Source organism: Entelurus aequoreus, linkage group LG22 (genome assembly GCF_033978785.1).
Source record: "Entelurus aequoreus isolate RoL-2023_Sb linkage group LG22, RoL_Eaeq_v1.1, whole genome shotgun sequence".
NCBI classification, from domain to species: Eukaryota; Metazoa; Chordata; class Actinopteri; order Syngnathiformes; family Syngnathidae; genus Entelurus; species Entelurus aequoreus.
In genome coordinates, this window is record NC_084752.1 from 43,606,173 (window position 1) to 43,613,672 (window position 7,500).

Below are 7,500 nucleotides of genomic sequence, written 5' to 3' on the forward strand. Positions count from 1 at the left end.
GCCCTCTACCACCAGGAGGCGGAAGTCATTTAATGACTCATATTTGACCCGGCGGAAGTGCCAAGCATGCGCTAATTATTTTGCGAAACGAGTTTGACCCGGCTGTAATTCTAGGCAGGCGAATACTATGTTCCTGGCGGCAATTCAAGGAAATACGGTATATCAATACAGTCTGCAAGGGATACAGTCCGTAAGCACACATGATTGTGCGTGCTGCTGCTCCACTAATAGTACTAACCTTTAACAGTTCATTTTACTCATTTTCAATAATTACTAGTTTCTATGTAACTGTTATTATATTGTTTTACTTTCTTTTTTATTCAAGAAAATGTTTTTAATTTAGTTATCTTATTTTATTATTATTTTTTAAAAGTACCTTATCTTCACCATACCTGGTTGTCCAAATTAGACATAATAATGTGTTAATTCCACGACTGCATATATCGGTTGATATCGGTATCGGTTGATATCGGTATCGGTAATTAAAGAGTTGGACAATATCGGAATATTGGATATCGGCAAAAAGCCATTATCGGACATCCCTACTAAACATGCTTCACTACACACCGTAGGAGGATACAATAGCTCACCGCCGTCACCGCTAACAAAAGCTAGCGCGCCTGAATGTAAACAAATTCCATGGGTGGATCATTGTAATGATACAAAGTTTATTTTAGTTTTTGAATTAATATTATATTCATCAACTCAGGAAATACGTCCCTGGACACATGAGAACTTAAATTATGACCAATGTATGATCCTGTAACTACTTGGTATCGGATCCATACCTAAATGTGTGGTATCATCCAAAACTAATGTAAAGTATCCAAAGAAGAGAAGAATAAGTGATTATTACATTTTAACAGAAGTGTAGATAGAACATGTTGAAACAGAAAATAAGCAGATATTAACAGTAAATGAACAAGTAGATTAATAATTCATTTTTACAGGTTGTCCTTTATAATGTGTACAAAATAATAGGTGTATAAATGACACAATATGTTACTGCATACGTCAGCAGACTAATAAGGAGTCTGTTTGTTTACTTACTACTAAAAGAAAAGTTGTCTAGTATGTTCACTATTTTATTTAAGGACTAAATTGCAACAATAAACATATGTTTCATGTACCCTAACATTTTTTTTTGTTAAAATAAAGCCAATTATGCTATTTTTTGTGGTCCCTTCTATTTAGAAAAGTATCAATATACATTTTGGTACCGGTACCAAAATATTGGTACCGAGACAACCCTAATAGGGAGGATGAGCTACAAGTTTTAGAAGCTGTGTGCTAAACAGATGCAGCTTCACTAAGCATCATGTAGCAGTATTCCTAAGTGCTGAACAAGAAATATAAACACGATAAAACAATCACTTACTGTACAACGTCTGCTCTCACTGGGATGCCCACTGATGGGATGTTTATAACTGAACAATTAATCACAACCCTCACAAAGGGTTAAAAAAAAACGAGCGTATTTTCGTGTCTTTCTCGCTATCTCCGGGTATAAGTTGTATGTCAAAGTTGACCACTTTGTCGGTTTATGGCAACAACCTTCTACTATCCAGGTGAGAGGCGTGGTTTATGATCTAGGATGAACTTTTGTCAACTCTGAGGTGATGCAGAATCTCACCGACTCAGTATGACAATATAGCAGCACAAGCTAGTTAGCTCATAATAACAAAATCACTAATACTTATTTAATATTCAGGTCACGAGAAGTAAATTCAGTATTGTTGGCAGTAGGGGTGTAACGGTACGCAAAAATTTCGGTTCGGTACGTACCTCGGTTCGGTTCATTTTCGGTACAGTAAGAAAACAACAAAATATAAATTGTTGGGTTATTTATTTACCAAATTTGCAAAATCTTCCAGCAAAAATATTTTTCTTAGTGTAATATTTGATGTGAAGTAATGGGAACCTTGGATAGGTCAATAATCCATAATAACATTGATTTTGATTCAATATTATGTTTTGAGCAATGACAGTTTGAAAGAAAAAAAAACAGCTTTGTTTTATTAGTCAACATTGCAACTTTTTCTAAATGACATTTAACCTTTAAGCTTTTTTATTTCACTTTTGTTATGTTTTTGTTTATTTTAATAGTATTTTTAGAATGTGCCGTGGGCCTTTAAAATATTAGCTGTTCCGGGGCACACTTTTGACACCCCTTCTATAGATCAGTGTTTTTGAACCTTTTTTGAGCCAAGGCACATTTTTTTCATAAAAAAAAATACGGAGGCACACCACCAGCAGAAAAGGTTAAAAAATGAAACTCCACCAGGTTGTCGTGCCTTATTTTGAGTTTGTTGTTGTTTCCTGTGTGTAGTGCTTTAGTCTCTGCCTTGCGCTGTTCATTTGGTGACCCTTCCTGTTTTGTTGTTCTCCTGTAGCAGCTTCACGCCTTCCTTTGAGTTCCATTCCCCGCACCTGCTTTGTTTTCGCAATCAAGACTATTTAAGTTGTGCGTACGCTATCCTTCTTTGTGGGGACACTGTTGATTGTGATGTCATTTACGGATGTGCTTTGTGGACGCCGTCTCCGCTCCACACGCTGTAAGTTTTTGCTGTCGTCCAGCATTCTGTTTTTGTTTACTTTGTAGCCAGTTCAGTTTTACTTTTGTTTTGCACAGCCATCCCTATGCTTCAGTGCCTTTTCCTAGCGGGACTTGCCTTTTGTTCATTTTTGGTTTAAGCCTTACATTAACTTTTTACATACCAAAAAACACTGCACTAGACGGCACATTATCATAAATATTGATTTGCAAAAAAATATTTTTTTGGACCAATTAGGTGAAGTTGCACAATTTCCCACGGCACACCAGACAATATCTCACGTGCCGCGGCACAGTTGTTGAAAAACACTGCTATAGATTAGGGATGTCCGATAATGGCTTTTTTGCCGATATCCGATATTGTCCAACTCTTAATTACCGATATCAACCGCTACCGATATATGCAGTCGTGGAATTAACACATTATTATGCCTAATTTGGACAACCAGGTATGGTGAAGATAAGGTCCTTTTTAAAAAAATTAATAAAATAAAATAAGATAAATAAATTAAAAACATCTTCTTGAATAAAAAAGAAAGTAAAACAATATAAAAACAGTTACATAGAAACTAGTAACTAATGAAAATGAGTAAAATGAAGTGTTAAAGGTTAGTACTATTAGTGGAGCAGCAGCACGCACAATCATGTGTGCTTACGGACTGTATCCCTTGCAGACTGTATTGATATATATTAGAGATGTCCGATAAATGCTTTAAAATGTAATATCGGAAATTATCGGTATCGTTTTTTTTTATTATCGGGATTTTTTGTTGGTTTTTTTATTTATTTTTTAAATCAAATCCACATAAAAAACACAAGATACACTTACAATTAGTGCACCAACCCAAAAAACCTCCCTCCCCCATTTACACTCATTCACACAAAAGGGTTGTTTCTTTCTGTTATTAATATTCTGCTTCCTACATTATATATCAATATATATCAATACAGTCTGCAAGGGATACAGTCCGTAAGCACACATGATTGTGCGTGCTGCTGCTCCACTAATAGTACTAACCTTTAACACTTCATTTTACTCTTTTTTATTCATTACTAGTTTCTATGTAACTGTTTTTATATTGTTTTACTTTCTTTTTTTATTCAAGAAAATGTTTTTAATTTATTTATCTTATTTGATTGTATTCTTTTTTTTAAAAAGGACCTTATCTTCACCATACCTGGTTGTCCAAATTAGGCATAAAAATGTGTTAATTCCACCACTGTATATATCGTATCGGTTTATATCGGTATCGGTAATTAAGAGTTGGACAATATCGGAATATCGGCAAAAAAGCCATTATCGGACATCCCTAATATATATTGATATATAATGTAGGAAGCAGAATATTAATAACAGAAAGAAACAACCCTTTTGTGTGAATGAGTGTAAATGGGGGAGGGAGGTTTTTTGGCTTGGTGCACTAATTGTAAGTGTATCTTGTGTTTTTTATGTGGATTTAATAAAAAAATAAATAATAATAATAAAAAATTAAAAAAAACGATACCGATAATAAAAATAACGATACCAAAAATTTCCGATTACATTTTAAAGCATTTATCGGCCGATATTATCGGACATCTCTAATTATTATTATTATTATACTTATGTTATAATAACACGAGAAGTGAATTCAGTATTGTTGGTAGTTTTTTTAATGTTTTTTTAGAGGGCTTTATAGGTGCAATAGAATACTCCCAATAGCTGCATTGTTAGCCGCCTTGAACTTGCAGTATTTTATGAATTAGAATGAATAATGCCCATTAGGATGCACGTAAGGATTGTGAATGGTAAGCAAAAAATAAAAAATAAGTGCAGTCCTCCTTGAAGGAACGATGAATAAAAATATCGCTTAGTGCGAACGCTGGCATCCAAAAACCATCTGAGGGTGTTCCCTGCAGAGCAGCTTGGAGGGGAAGAAGAGCCAAAGTGACAGCTGACACACAGAAAAGAGGCAGGGAAAGCGATGGGAGAGAACGACTCCTCAGTTGAAAGGGCTTTCGGTTACAAGACGTTTGTCTAGATCCACCAAAAGTTTCCTTTCGAGGACACCGTGCTGAGACGTCTTCAAGGTCAGCGCTCAGGGGGATGAACGCTATGAAACTGTCAACTGGGGGGAGGGGGGGGGGGAATGAGGGACGGCATATGGAGTCTTGGGAGAAAGATGAAGTTGTCAGGCCTGCTAGAACGTCTGCAACTTCCTCCGGGTTGTTCTCACCAAAGTGCAGAGCAAAACAACGCAATGTAGCCTCTTTCACACAGAAATCCTATCACCTGTGTCTTTTACACAGAACTCAGCAGAAGGCAGGATATTGATGTGCAAATATCAAAAACTTCTTGCTTCCCCAGACTGATGTCAATAGACAATAACTTATTTATAGTGATGGCCGACAAGGCCTCAAATCAATACTGCGATATACAGAATGTTGCAGCCTCCTACGACAACAATCCCGGCAAGAAATCTGCGTTCAAAGAACTCCGGCTTATTAGTGATTCCCAGGGCCCAAGAAAGTCTGCGGGCTATAGAGAGTTTTCTGTTGGGGCTCCAGTACTCTGGAATGCCCTCCCGGTAACAGTTAGAGATGCTACCTCAGTAGAAGCATTTAAGTCCCATCTTAAAACTCATTTGTATGCTCTAGCCTTTAAATAGACCCCCTTTTAGACCAGTTGATCTGCCGTTTCTTTTCTTTTCTCCTCTCCTCTGACACAGGTCCAGTGGCCATGGATGAAGTGCTAGCTGTCCAGAGTCCGGACAAGGGGTGGACCGCTTGCCTGTGCATCGGTTGGGGACATCTCTGCGCTACTGACCCGTCTCCGCTCGAGATGGTCTCCTGCTGGCCCCACTATGGACTGGACTCTCACTATTATGTTAGATCCACTATGGACTGGACTCTCACTATTATGTTAGATCCACTATGGACTGGACTCTCACTATTATGTTAGATCCACTATGGACTGGACTCTCACACTATTATGTTAGATCCACTATGGACTGGACTCTCACACTATTATGTTAGATCCACTATGGACTGGACTCTCACTATTATGTTAGATCCACTATGGACTGGACTCTCACACTATTATGTTAGATCCACTATGGACTGGACTCTCACTATTATGTTAGATCCACTATGGACTGGACTCTCACACTATTATGTTAGATCCACTATGGACTGGACTCTCACTATTATGTTAGATCCACTATGGACTGGACTCTCACTATTATGTAAGATCCACTATGGACTGGACTCTCACTATTATGTTAGATCCACTATGGACTGGACTCTCACACTATTATGTTAGATCCACTATGGACTGGACTCTCACTATTATGTTAGATCCACAATGGACTGGACTCTCACACTATTATGTTAGATCCACTATGGACTGGACTCTCACACTATTATGTTAGATCCACTATGGACTGGACTCTCACACTATTATGTTAGATCCACTATGGACTGGACTCTCACACTATTATGTTAGATCCACTATGGACTGGACTCTCACACTATTATGTTAGATCCACTATGGACTGGACTCTCACACTATTATGTTAGATCCACTATGGACTGGACTCTCACACTATTATGTTAGATCCACTATGGACTGGACTCTCACACTATTATGTTAGATCCACTATGGACTGGACTCTCACTATTATGTTAGATCCACTATGGACTGGACTCTCACTATTATGTTAGATCCACTATGGACTGGACTCTCACAATATTATGTTAGATCCACTATGGACTGGACTCTCACTATTATGTTAGATCCACTATGGACTGGACTCTCACTATTATGTAAGATCCACTATGGACTGGACTCTCACAATATTATGTTAGATCCACTATGGACTGGACTCTCACTATTATGTTAGATCCACTATGGACTGGACTCTCACACTATTATGTTAGATCCACTATGGACTGGACTCTCACTATTATTATGTTAGGTCCACTATGGACTGGACTCTCACTATTATGTTAGATCCACTATGGACTGGACTCTCACACTATTATGTTAGATCCACTATGGACTGGACTCTCACACTATTATGTTAGATCCACTACGGACTGGACTCTCACTATTATGTAAGATCCACTATGGACTGGACTCTCACTATTATGTTAGATCCACTATGGACTGGACTCTCACACTATTATGTTAGATCCACTATGGACTGGACTCTCACTATTATGTTAGATCCACGATGGACTGGACTCTCACACTATTATGTTAGATCCACTATGGACTGGACTCTCACACTATTATGTTAGATCCACTATGGACTGGACTCTCACTATTATGTTAGATCCACTATGGACTGGACTCTCACTATTATGTTAGATCCACTATGGACTAGACTCTCACACTATTATGTTAGATCCACTATGGACTGGACTCTCACACTATTATGTTAGATCCACTATGGACTGGACTCTCACACTATTATGTTAGATCCACTATGGACTGGACTCTCACACTATTATGTTAGATCCACTATGGACTGGACTCTCACACTATTATGTTAGATCCACTATCGACTGGACTCTCACTATTATGTTAGATCCACTATGGACTGGACTCTCACACTATCATGTTAGATCCACTATGGACTGGACTCTCACACTATTATGTTAGATCCACTACGGACTGGACTCTCACTATTATGTAAGATCCACTATGGACTGGACTCTCACACTATTATGTTAGATCCACTATGGACTGGACTCTCACTATTATGTTAGATCCACTATGGACTGGACTCTCACACTATTATGTTAGATCCACTATGGACTGGACTCTCACTATTATGTTAGATCCACTATGGACTGGACTCTCACTATTATGTTAGATCCACTATGGACTGGACTCTCACACTATTATGTTAGATCCACTATGGACTGGACTCTCACACTATTATGTTAGATCCACTATGGAC

The 7,500-nt window shown here is 38.0% G+C and overlaps 1 protein-coding gene across 1 annotated transcript in view; it reads right to left on the reverse strand.

The window, feature by feature from the left end:
* Window positions 1-7,500, reverse strand: part of lrba (LPS-responsive vesicle trafficking, beach and anchor containing) — a 503,640-nt gene that overhangs the window by 302,950 nt on the left and 193,190 nt on the right. The window lies entirely within an intron of this gene.